The sequence below is a fragment of the Eulemur rufifrons genome, chromosome 2, assembly GCF_041146395.1.
Source record: "Eulemur rufifrons isolate Redbay chromosome 2, OSU_ERuf_1, whole genome shotgun sequence".
In the NCBI taxonomy this organism is placed as follows: domain Eukaryota; kingdom Metazoa; phylum Chordata; class Mammalia; order Primates; family Lemuridae; genus Eulemur; species Eulemur rufifrons.
Window position 1 is genome coordinate 118,031,010 of NC_090984.1, and position 12,149 is coordinate 118,043,158.

Below are 12,149 nucleotides of genomic sequence, written 5' to 3' on the forward strand. Positions count from 1 at the left end.
AATAAGACACAAACAGCCAATAATCACCTGAAGGGACTCAACCTCACTAATAACTAGGAACATACAAATGAAAATCATAATGAGATACAACTATATACCACCTGTAGGCATTTGCCCAAAAGAAATGAAAATAGATGTTCACACAAAGATTTGTTTGCAAATGTTCATAGCGATACTGTTCATAATAGCCAACAATTGGAAACAACTCAAATGTCCATAAACTATAAACAAATTATGTCATATCCATTCTATGGAATACTGCTCAGTAATAAAAATGAAATAATTACTATTATATACAACATAGATATATCTCAAAGTATTATGCTAAGTGAATAAAGCCAATCAAAAAATATATACTATGTAATTCCATTTATATGAATTTTAGAAAGACAAAAGTAAGTGAGAGTGGACAGATCAGGTATTGCCTCGAGCCAGTGTTGAAAGGAGAATATTGACTGTGAAGGAGTAGGGGGGAATTTTTGGAGTGATGGAAATATTCTATATTTGATTCTGGTAGTAATGGCATGACTATATACAACTGCCCAAACTCATCAAACTCTACATTGAAAATGGGTGAATTTTACCACATGAAAACTATACCTCTTTTGAAAAAACTTCTGTTCATGTCTTTTGCATACTTTTTAGTAAGGTTGTTTGATTTTTTCTGGCTGATTTGTTTGAGTTCTTTGTGGATTCTGGATATTAGACCTTTATCTGATATATAGTTTGTAAATATTTCCTCCCATTCTGTAGGTTGTCTATTTACTCTGTCGATTATTTCCTTTGGTGTTCTGACACTTTTTAATTTAATCAATCCCATTTATTTATTTTTGTTGTTGCTGTATTTGCCTTTGGGGTCTTAGCCATAATGCTTTGCTTAGACCAATGTCTAAAAGAGTTTTTCCTACATTTTCTTCTAAAATTTTTATGGTTTCATACCTTACGTTTAATTTGTTTATCCATCTTGAATTAATTTTTGTATATGGTGAGAGATAGAGGTCTTGTTCCATTCTTCTGCATGTGGCTATCCAGTTTTCCCAGCACCATTTATTAAATAGGGCTTCCTTTCCCCAGTATATGTTGGTGTCTGCTTTGTCTAATATCAGTTGGTTGTAGGTAAATGATTTTATATCCGGAGTCTCTATTCTGTTCCATGGATCTATGTCTCTACTTTTGTACTAGTACCATGCTGTTTGGATTGCTATAGCCTTGTGGTATACTTTTAAGTCTGTTAATGTGATGCGTCAAGTTTTATTCTTTTTGCTTAAGATCGCTTTGGCTATTCAGGCTCTTTTTTTGCTTCCAAATGAAGTGTAGAGTTATTTTTTCTTTGATCTGGGAAATATGACATTGGTATTTTTATGGGGATTGCATTGAATCTGTAAATCATTTTGGGCAGTATAGACGTTTTAACAATGTTGATGCTATCCATCCATGAACATGTGATGTTTTTCCATTTGTTTGTGTCATCTGTGATTTCTTTCATCAGTGTTTCATAATTCTCCTTGTAGAGATCTTTCACCTCCTTGGTTAATTATATTCCTAAGTTTCTTTGTAGCTATTATGAATCTTTAATTTGACTCTCAGCTTGACTGTTATAGTATATAGAAGATAGACAAATGGCCAAAAAACATATGAAGAAATGCTCAACATCGTTAATCATCAGGGAAATGCAAATTAAAACCACAATGAGATATCACCTTATCCCTGTCAGAATGGCCTTTAGTAAAAAGTCAAAAAATGATAGATGCTGATGTGTAAGCAGAGAGATAAGGAATGCTTATACACTGTTGGCGGGACTGCAAATTAATACAACCTCTATGGAAAACAGTATGGAGATTCCTCAAAGAAATAAATGTAAACTTACCATTGGACCCAGAAATCCCACTTCTGGATATCTACCCAAAGGAAAAGAAGTCATTTTTTCAAAAAGACACCTGTACTCAAATGTTTGTTGCAGCTCAATTCACAATTGCAAAGACGTGGAATTAACCTAAGTGCCAATCAATTCATGAGTGGATTAACAAAATGTTGTATGCACACACACACACACATCCCCCACAGAGTACTACTCAGCCATAAAAAGGAATGAAATAATGTCTTTTGCAGTAACTTGGATGGACCTGGAGACTATTATCCTAAGTAAAATATCTCAGGAATGGAAAAACAAACACCACATGCACTGTCTAATAACTGGGAACTAATTGATGGGCACAAAAAAATGTAAAGGTCAAATCAAGAAGAGGGGAGGAATGAAAAGGGGGTGAAAACGTACCTATCAGGTACACTGAACACTATTCGGGTGATGGACACACTAAAAGTCCTGACTTCGGTATTATAAAAGGTATCCAGGTAACAAAAACATTTGTACCTCCTTAATATTTTAAAATAAAAAAAATGCAGAGATGCAAGCTGAGACAAATTTAAATAAAGAATAAAAGGAGGAAATAAAAAAGATATAAATAAGATTCTAAAAAGCCTCAGAGCACAAGGGTAGTGACACTGATAATTTGGATATGCCAAAGAAAAGCCATAAAGTGCTTCCTTTGTGTGAAAAGGTGAAAGTTCTTGACCTCATAAGGAAATAAAAAAAATTGTATGCTGAAGTTGCTAAGATCTATAGTAAGAATGAATTCTCTGTGAAATTGTGAAAAAGGAAAAATAGATTCATGCTAGTTGTGCTGTTTCACCTCACACTGCAAAAGTTATCTCCATAGTGTGTATTAAGTGCTGAGTTAAGATGGAAAAGGCATTAAATTTGTGATGGGAAGACATGAATAGAAATGTGTTCTGACTGGCAGCAACCAGGTTAGTACTGAGGTTTCAGGCATCCACTGGGGGTCTTGGAATGAATCCCTGTGGATAAGAGAGGACTACTGTGTGTACCCAACACAACTGTGTACACCAGAAGACATGTGCTAGAATACTCACTGTGGCACTGTTCAAAACAGCCTCAATCTGGAAACTACCCAAAGCCCATCAATGATTGAATGGCATTTATTTCCTTGTGGTATATTCACACATTGGAGAACAATTCAGCAATAAGAATGAACAAACTATAGCTATGCTCAATGAAATAGATAGCTCTCACAAACATAAGGCTGATGGAAAGACATCAGCCATGGATGAACCTCACAGACATTGTGTGGGCAAAAGCAAAAGATGCCAAGGAATATATCCTGTGTGATTCCATTTATGTTTCCAATTACAGAAAGAACAAAAACAGGGAAAGGCTGTTAGAAATTAGGAGAATGACTACTTTCAGTGGGGAGGAGCAGTAGCTGGAAGGAGGCATAAGGTGCAGGGGCGGGGGGAGGGGTGACGGGGAGCTGGTTATGTTCCCCTTCGTTGAGCCAGGCGCTGGTTGCATAGGTGTATTCCATTTGTGAACATCCCACATGCTGTATACTCAAAATACTTGTGCTCTTCCTGTGTGACTAGTATAGTTCGTTTAAAAGGTTTTTGTTATTAAAATTAAAGGACCATTAAGTGTTAAATAATAAAGAAAGAGAAGTCATACAAAATGCTGACAATTAAGAACCAAAGGATCGGCACAAGCTTAGATGCTTTGAAAGTTTGGAGGTAGGAGTGGTCGGTGTGGCCCAGAGTGGTCTCAGGGTTTTCCTGGGTAAAGTAGCACTTGAGCAGGCTCAAAAGATAGCCAGGCTTTGGATGAAAGGAAAGAAGTCCTTTGGCTCCAGATAAAAAATAACCTTTGAAAAATGGGTCGATGATTATAACCAATTCTTCCCACGTAGGGAGATCTTTCTGTCGAGCCCTATGTAATTTTTGAAGAAAAAGATAAAAGGGAATTTCAGTGTGATGTAGTAGCTATAGGGAGACACAGACCTTCCTCTGTGATCCTATTAAAGTGACTTGCTTCTCTGAGCCTCAGCAACTTCATCTGTAAAATGAAAAACAATGCCCCTTTAGAGGGTTGTGAGAGTTAAATGTGATGGTTGGCATCAAAATGTTAGTTAACAGAAAGAGCCCTAGATGGCTTTATTGGTCCCTAAATAAATGTGTATTATAATTTGGGTTTAACCATAGGCAAGCTTTTCCTGGACCTCCTCCCCTCCATGCACCTGTGGGTGGTAACAATAAATATATAAAGAGCAGACTCCAGGCTTCCTGTCCCCAGGTTGGAACACTGTTCATCAGCACAAAGGCTGAGGGCATCCGTGCTGGGGTGATGCACAGAGGGGACTGGAGTGGGTCTATGCTCGTTATGCAGTTTATTGTTTAATTCCCTTTGGCTGCGCCGTGCCCTGCCTGGAGATGAAGCAGCACTTTTATTTGAGGACAAGAAGCTGGCTCACAGTGGGTTTGCAAGTCCCCCATGCCAAATGTGCTGGGTTTGTCAGACTCTGCAAGGTTGCTCCCTCCTGCTGAAATCCTGGAGGTGCAGTGTCATGAGTTTCAGGAATCCCAGGAAACGAGATGGAGAGTGAACTCAAAACTTTTATTGCCAAATTCACTGCTTCTTGGGGTTTTACCATCTCTTCCCAGCTCTCCTTATAGTAGCTTAACATTAGGCTAAATTAGGCTAAATTACTTAGGCTAACTCATTTCCCTGCATCTAGACTCTCTTTATCGCCCCTGCTACCAGAGTGAGATCTTCTACCTCGTGAATCTAAACAGGTCACTGCCCGCAGGATGAAGTGCCAGCCCCAGAGCAAGCACTACAAGGCTCTCTGAATTCTGGCCTGGCAGAGTACGAGAGATGGTTGCTGTGTGCTGAGAGCGGGAGGATGGTGGTCCATACAAAGGCAGTGGCAGCTGAGATGTAAGAAACGAGCTGTTGAAAAAACGATTAAGGAAGTAGAGTCAACAGGAAATAAAGAAGAATTAACAGGAAGTAAAGTAGAATCAACAGGAAGTAACGAAGAATCAACTGGAAGTAAAGTAGAATCAACAGGAAGTAAAGAAGAATCAACAGGAAAGAAAATCATCTAAGAGTGTGTGTGTGTGTGCGTGTGTGTGTGTGTGTGTGTGTATGTTTGCATGTGGTGGGAATGGGGGGAACAAGGAAGGGGAAGGAGGGGTAGAGACTCTCTCCCTAGATTCTTTCCTGGAAACGGTGTAACTAGGGATGTTATTTACTGCAACGGGGAGCATGGAAAGAGGAGCAGGTGTCTTAGCCTGGGCCCCCTAGCAATGGAAACTGAGAGAAAGGCTCACGGTGGGGTTGTTTATTTGAGCATGTAATGCCAGGAGTCAGAACTGAGGGCCTGGGGAAGTGAAATGGGAAGGAGAGACCCAATGCAAGGAGGCGTTATTAACTTGGCCACCACCATGAGTGACTGGCTGCTCAATCCCATAGACCTTGTGTGTCACTTTATGAAATGGATCTCAGGACTGTCCCCCGGTGAAGAAAGTGGAGGGGTGGGCATCAGCTCCTATCCCTGTTGGTCAAGAGCTGCCCATAGACTGTTAACTCCCCACACCTCTGGTTGTGAAAGTCTGAGGGTCCAGGGGTGTGACATCCATGAGAAGACTCTGGGAGAGGGAATAAGAGACACACAGCTGACACCCGAGAAAAAGCACTGCCACACAGCACCTGCACAAAGCCAGCTGAAGCTTGGCAGCATTGGCGTTTGCAGAAGTGGCTGGAAAGAGGTGAGGCCATGGGCAGGAGCATTGGGTTCCATCTTAGAGAGGTGTGGAAGGGGCAGCCAACACCCAGTTCTAAGGCAAACGTGTTAAAAGACATGATCCTTGCCCTTGCAGAGCCCATAGTCTTGTAGGGAGGACACATAAACAGACAAATTACACAAGGCGGTGAGCGTGCTGCTACTGCTAATTGCCGTGAATATGTTGACTTTGTGCCAGGCACTGTTTTATGCGTGTGCTTTTCTATGAATTCACTCGTTTAATTCTCACAGCAACACTAGGAAGAGGGACTGTTACCTTCACAGATGAAGAAATGGTGACATATTATCCAAAGTCATAAGCTAGTAAGTGGCACAGCCAAGATGTGAACATTTAAAAACCCTTTGCAATTATCGAAGGAAGATGCTGGATCGGATTGGTGAGAGGGGGCAGATCAGCCATGGCTTGGCTGTTATGAGACCCCTTGGTGTTATAATGCACATGTTCAGCCTGGCGTTGCAAAGGCATTTACAAACGTGGTTTCGTTAATTCTGCTAATACAAGGCAGGAGTCATCATTATCATCTCCGTTTTACTGATGAGGAAACAGAGGCACAGAAGGGTGGAGTGTCTGTCCCTGGGTCACCCAGACGATCAGCGGTGGGCCGCTGCAGCCCCTGGGCAGCTGAGCGCTAGCACTGCACCCTTGCCCACCCTGCCCTGTGGGGAGCGTCCTGCTGCCGGACAGGGATGACCAGCACGGCCCAGGCCCATTGGCATTCCAGCGCCACCCTCAAGTGAGTCCGGCACCACTAAACAGACTCGATTTTACCTGCAGTAATTTCCTCTTTCTGTAAAGATTTATTTTAGGCTATGGAAAAAAAAAATGGATTCCTCAAAGCTGAAAGCAAGTGCTACTTGTAACAATGCCCACTGCGATCTCCACCCCGAATCTGAACGTGGAAGCAAATGTTTGTTCTCCTTTAGACCACGTCTCCTGGGCCTTGCTCCCAGAGAGGCAGCCGCAAAGCTGTGGGCCACCAAGCTTGTGACAACAGCCAGACTTAGGAGAGCAGTAGGCATTTGAGTCAAAAGGGGGTTTCCTGTTGAACAGAGAACCTGACCCGGGGCAGATGGGCCAGACCTGGGGCAAGAGCATGAGCTAGACCAGCCTACGGTATCACCCAGAGAGCTGGGTGACAAGGCCGTGGTGAGGAGGCCACTGGCCAGGTCTCTGAGGACCTGGGTGTGAGTTCTGTCTTTCCACTCACTGCACAACCCTTGAGGACTCACTTCCCAGCTCCGAGCCCTGGTTCTCTCGCTGGCTCATTGGTTCATGGTGCGGACTGTGGAGGCAGCTGTGTGTGGGTTTGAATCCTGCACCAGTTGACCTTGTGCAAGCACCTAACCTTCGCTGCTTGGCCTCCTCATCTGTAAGTAGAAGATGGTGATGGGGCCAGTCCGAGAGGATTAGGTGAGTTTAGGCCCAGTGCTGAGGGCGAGGCCTGGCTCATGGGGGCACTGAGTAATCATGGTAGAAACAGGGTGGTTACTCAGTCTTGCCTGAGGCTGTTGTGGGATCAAACAGACAATCTGTGAACTGCACGGGGCGACAAGGCTGCCGTGGGTGGGAGACTCACAGCCCCTGCTTGGAGCCCTTCCCACTACAGAGCCTGCCCTCTGCAGAAGCTGTGGCATCAGTCTTGTGAGCCACACTCCCTGCAGCCTGCTCTCAGCTCTTCCTCTGGCCCCCACACTCGCCACCATCCACCCTCCTCCTGGGACTCCCCTCTGCCCAGCTGTCCACAGAACCCATGACCCGAGCTCTTGGTCCTGGCTCCCGACCACCAAGCTCACCGCCCACCTTCAGCCATAGCGCACCGCAGTGAGCCTGCCTGGGCCCTGCCTCACGCAGTGTGTCATTAGAGTCCTTTGACGTCTGTCCTAGTCCTGTAACTCAGTGGGAGCTGCTTGCGATCAGAGACTGAGCCCCCACTGCCTTTGTATTCCCTGAAGTGCTGAGGTCAGTGCCAGACGCAGCAGAGATGGTTAAGGAACAGTAACTACTGTAGTTTGTGTGCGTGTGCGCACGTGTGCAAAGTGCTAACTGGGTGCCGTGCCAGGCTCCATGTCATCCTCTCAGCAGCCTCATGAAATAGGGGCTATTAATGTCCCCACTTTATAGAGGAGGAAACTGAGTCATGCAGAGGTAAGTGACATGCCCGAAGTCTCACAGGTGAGCAGGGGGACAGGCCCAAGCAGTCTAGCTCCATAGCTGTGCTTTCACCCTCCAACATGCCTAGAGGTTAAAAGCACGGAAGAACCTTAGCTCCCTAGGGCTGTCTGGCTCCTGGTCTCTTTCCCAAGGCGGGTGGCACAGCTGGCGGACTCTTCAGTGCGGCGAGTGCCGCTGCAGTGAGGGCCCTGCATAATACCTTCTGCTGCTCTAAACAAAATAGCATGACAGCTTTTTATTTTTTAAGAGGAGAATAAAGAAGGAGAAGTACCCTGGTAGAATGTTGACTTTGCCTTCCTAATTAAATCTAGGGGAGAATCCCTGCAGAAAAGATGCCAACAAAATGTATCTCTGAAATTAATTACGATAGCTGAATCCCCATTGGATGAGCAACATCTTTCTCCTTGTGTTCCTCTGACTTGGGTAATCTTTTCCATTAAGTTATTCATCCTCTCAAAAAACACTGTGCTTTTAGGCACCATGCTAAATGCTGGAGATTTGGAGATAATCACGATGCCTAACTTTGGGTACCAGGACCTAGGATAAGTGTTCTTCATGCATCATCTCATTTAATCCTGACTCTGTGAGGTAGATGTTCTTATTAGCTCCATTTTATAGATGAAGAAGCAGGCTGAGCATGATTAAGTAACTTATTTAATATCACAAATAATAAATGGCAGAGCCTAGAATCAAACCCAGTTGTTGTTCACTAGTCTGGTAGGGAAACGCCTTACCCTTTCTTTGAAATGGAGCAATTGGCATTTTCTCCTTCTTATGCAGTATGTCTTAAACCTTCTTTAGAAATACTTTTATTTTTATACTGGAAGTGCAGCAGTACTTCTGCTGGGCACAGACAGATCGAGACAGATCTCCTGGGATCCCTCCCAGTTCGATTGCCATCCCTAATACCCTCCTGTTAAGAAAGTCTGTGGCAACCCCTGTAGGGATACAAAGAGATGAATATTAATATGTTAGTGCAGCAAAACCTCCCATGTGTGGAGATAAAGGTCCTTATAAGGTCTAATGGGGACACAAAGGAGAATCAGCTCCACTTCCAATGATGACTGGGCACAAATCTTATGTTAGTCAGTATAGGTAACACCAGCTGCATAGCAAATAAGGCTCCAAGTTTTGGTAGCTTAACACAATGCTAATTGGTGTCTCAGTCCAATGTGGGTGTGATGGTTGATTTTATGTGTTTACTTGACTGGGCTAAGGGAGGCCCAGATAGCTGGTAAAATATTATTTCTGGGTGTGTCTGTGAGGGTGTTTTTGGAGAGCTTAGCATTTGAATCAGTGGACCGAATGAGGAAAATGACCTTCACCAGTGTGGGTGGGCCCCACCCAATCTCTCAGGGCCCAGATAGAACAAAAAGGCAGAGGAAGGGCAGAGTCCCTCTCTCTGAGCTGGGACATCCATCTTCCCCTGCCCTTGGACTTCAGCACTCCTTGGTCTCAGGCCTTCAGACAGACCAGGACTTACAGCATTGGCCTCCCCAGTTCTGTGTCTCTGGGTTTGAATTGCAACTTATACTATGGGATCCCTTGGTTCTCAAACCTCTTGACTGGGGCCGAATTATACCGGTAATACGCTTTCCTGGTTCTCCAGTGCGCGGATAGCAGATTGTGAGACTTCTCAGCTTCTATAATAAACAAATATATATCCTCTTGATTTTGTTTCTCTGGGAACCCTGACTATACAGTAGGTATTTTTGCTTACAGTTGGTCTTTCCCAAGGCCATGCAGGTACCAACGTCTCTCCTGTATTGTGGCTGCACAATCCCACTGGGTCTCAGAGTCCTCTGTTGGGTCCTCTGTATCTGGGCAGGAGATGGAGAAGGACAGGAGCCAACCATGGAAGGCTCCCATGGGCTAGGCTGTGGCGGGCTCTCGTCACTTCTGACTCACAGTGTAGTGTCCAGAAGGCAGAGAAGAGGAGGCTGGGAACTAGAGTAGCTGTGTGTGCAGAGGAGGGGGCGGGTGTGGAGGACAGCTGGCCAGTCTCCGCCCCAGGCCTCCACTCCCCACCACCCCAATTCCTGCGATTGCTTCTCCGCAGGCATCTGCTCCCATCAGAGCGTGCGCTCCTGGAGGGCCGAGGCCACCTCTCGTTTGCAATCCCATGCGGGACCACCAGGTCTTGGCGTAAAAGAAGCTCAGCACGTTTCTGTTGGCAGATCAGCGAGTGCATAAATGAGGGCTTGAGTTGGATCTTACTCATATTTAATGTAATTTTGAACTAGCATTGTGATTTGCAAACGTAATGGTTAGTTGTGTACACGAAGAGGTTTATTTTGGAAAGGAAAAGAGCCCTTTGAAAGTGACGGATCTTCATCCCTTAGAAACCCACCTGTCCTGACAATCAAAGTGAGTCTCAGCACTGTCACTCATGGGGTGGCAGAAAGACGAATTAAACTAGCCTCTGTGTTATGTTAGCATGAGTCCCACGAACTTTGATCTAAAATAGGATGGCAAACATCATGGCTCTATTCAAAAGAGAGGACCTTTTCTTTGGCAATGACTCTCATTATTGGGTTCGAGGAGGTAACTGTGGTCGGTCAGAAACCCTAGAGCCATTTTCCGTTAAGGAAAAATAGGGAAAGGCTAGTGGGGGTGACAGCAGCTGCCAAGTGTTCAAAGAAGCCCTGAAATATCTAGACCAGCATTCCTCAGCCTCAGCCCTGCTCACATTGTGGGCGGGATCTTCCTTTGTTACGGGGACTGTCCTGCGTGTTGTAGGATGTTCAGCTCCATCGCTAGCCTCTGCCCACTGGATGCCATGGCAGCCCCCGCCCCCCGCAGTTGTGACAATCTGAAACCTCTCTAGACATTGCCAGATGCCCACTGGGGAGCAAAATCACTTTGGGTTGAGAACTACTGACTTGGAGAGTTCCTGAGGAAGAGTGTGGAAGCGAGGTCCACGTTTCCCAGTTCTCTCTTGCATTCTCTCTCTGAAGCAGCGTGGATCACCAGGTGCTATCGTTTCTGGCGGGTGTTGGCCTGCACCTCAGTGATGTTTAAGGAAAACGTGGCTGTGAACTCCATCTGAGCTGTCGCCATCCCCGCTCCCCCACCGCGAGCAGAAGGTCAGGTTGGAGGGATGGGGCGAGGGGTTCAGCCTGCTGTTTCAGCAAGATTGTTTGGTGCAACACGTCCCGCCAGGCGGCATCTGCAACAGTCTGTTCTGACGGAATCTCAAAACGGGCGTCTCTCCCAGAGTGCCTAGGTCAGCAGAGAGAACTTGGTCATAGAACTCACCAGAGCCATGAGGTGAAAAAGCCGTCCTTCCTCCCTGGTCACCACGGCTGCTGGAGGGGAACTGCCTGGCTTCTCTGCACCCACCGCCCTAACTCCGAGAGAAGAGAGCATCGCTCAGTGTAACTCTCTTACTTTAAAAAAATAAAACTTGTCGAGGGGTTTCGGCAACATGACTCTGTATCTGGTGTCTGTTTTCAGTTCAACAACAACCTTGGAAAGTAGATAGAATGAAAAGCATCAGCCCCATTTCACAGATGAGAAAACTGAGACAAAGGGTACGTGACTTTCCCAACAAGGACTCAAACCTCCAAGCGTTGATACCATGGACCAGCTGAGTCCAAACAATCCCGGTATTTTTTCCGCTCTTACAAGCTGCTGTTTAAAATGCAAAGTTAGGTGGGAATTTGGGGCTGTTAGATCCCCTGTCATGGTGAGCTGTGGGGTGGGGTGGGGAGCAGGGTTTCTCAGAGCACGTATATCTCTCTTCTTCCCTTAGGAAGGATACCCTGGGGTGGAGAGAACCCCGGGGGCCCTTGTTCTCATGCATGTGGTGAGGATGACGCTGACACGTGCAGCTGTCCTGCCCGCGACATGTGAGCCTGTTTTGTTGGCCTGCTATTCAACACAGCTGGTTCTGTTCTCCATAAAATGGGGATGAATCCCTCACAGGGGAATAGGTCTTGTTTTCGTTTTTGAGAAATGTAATTAAAATCTGGAAAGAGTTCGCTAATTCTGGAGAGACGATAAGCCCTCGCTACGTGCTCACTCCCATGTCTATTGCCTTGGCAATTTTTAATGAGACAAGCAATTAGAGCTCAGCAAGTTGGCAACATCACAAAGTAAATAGAGGGCATGGAGGTTGGGGATCCAGCTCAAAGGGAAGCTGAAGGGTCACCAACATCTTTCTGAAGGTCCTCCAGGAGCAGGGCAGCAGGACAGTGGGACATGTGGATGATGGGAGTGGGAGGGCTGGAGGGAGCTCCCGTCAGCCTGGGATTGAGCTGCGGGCATTGCATGCATTTCCACATTCAACCCTCTCAGCAACCCGACTAAGAGGAGGAGAC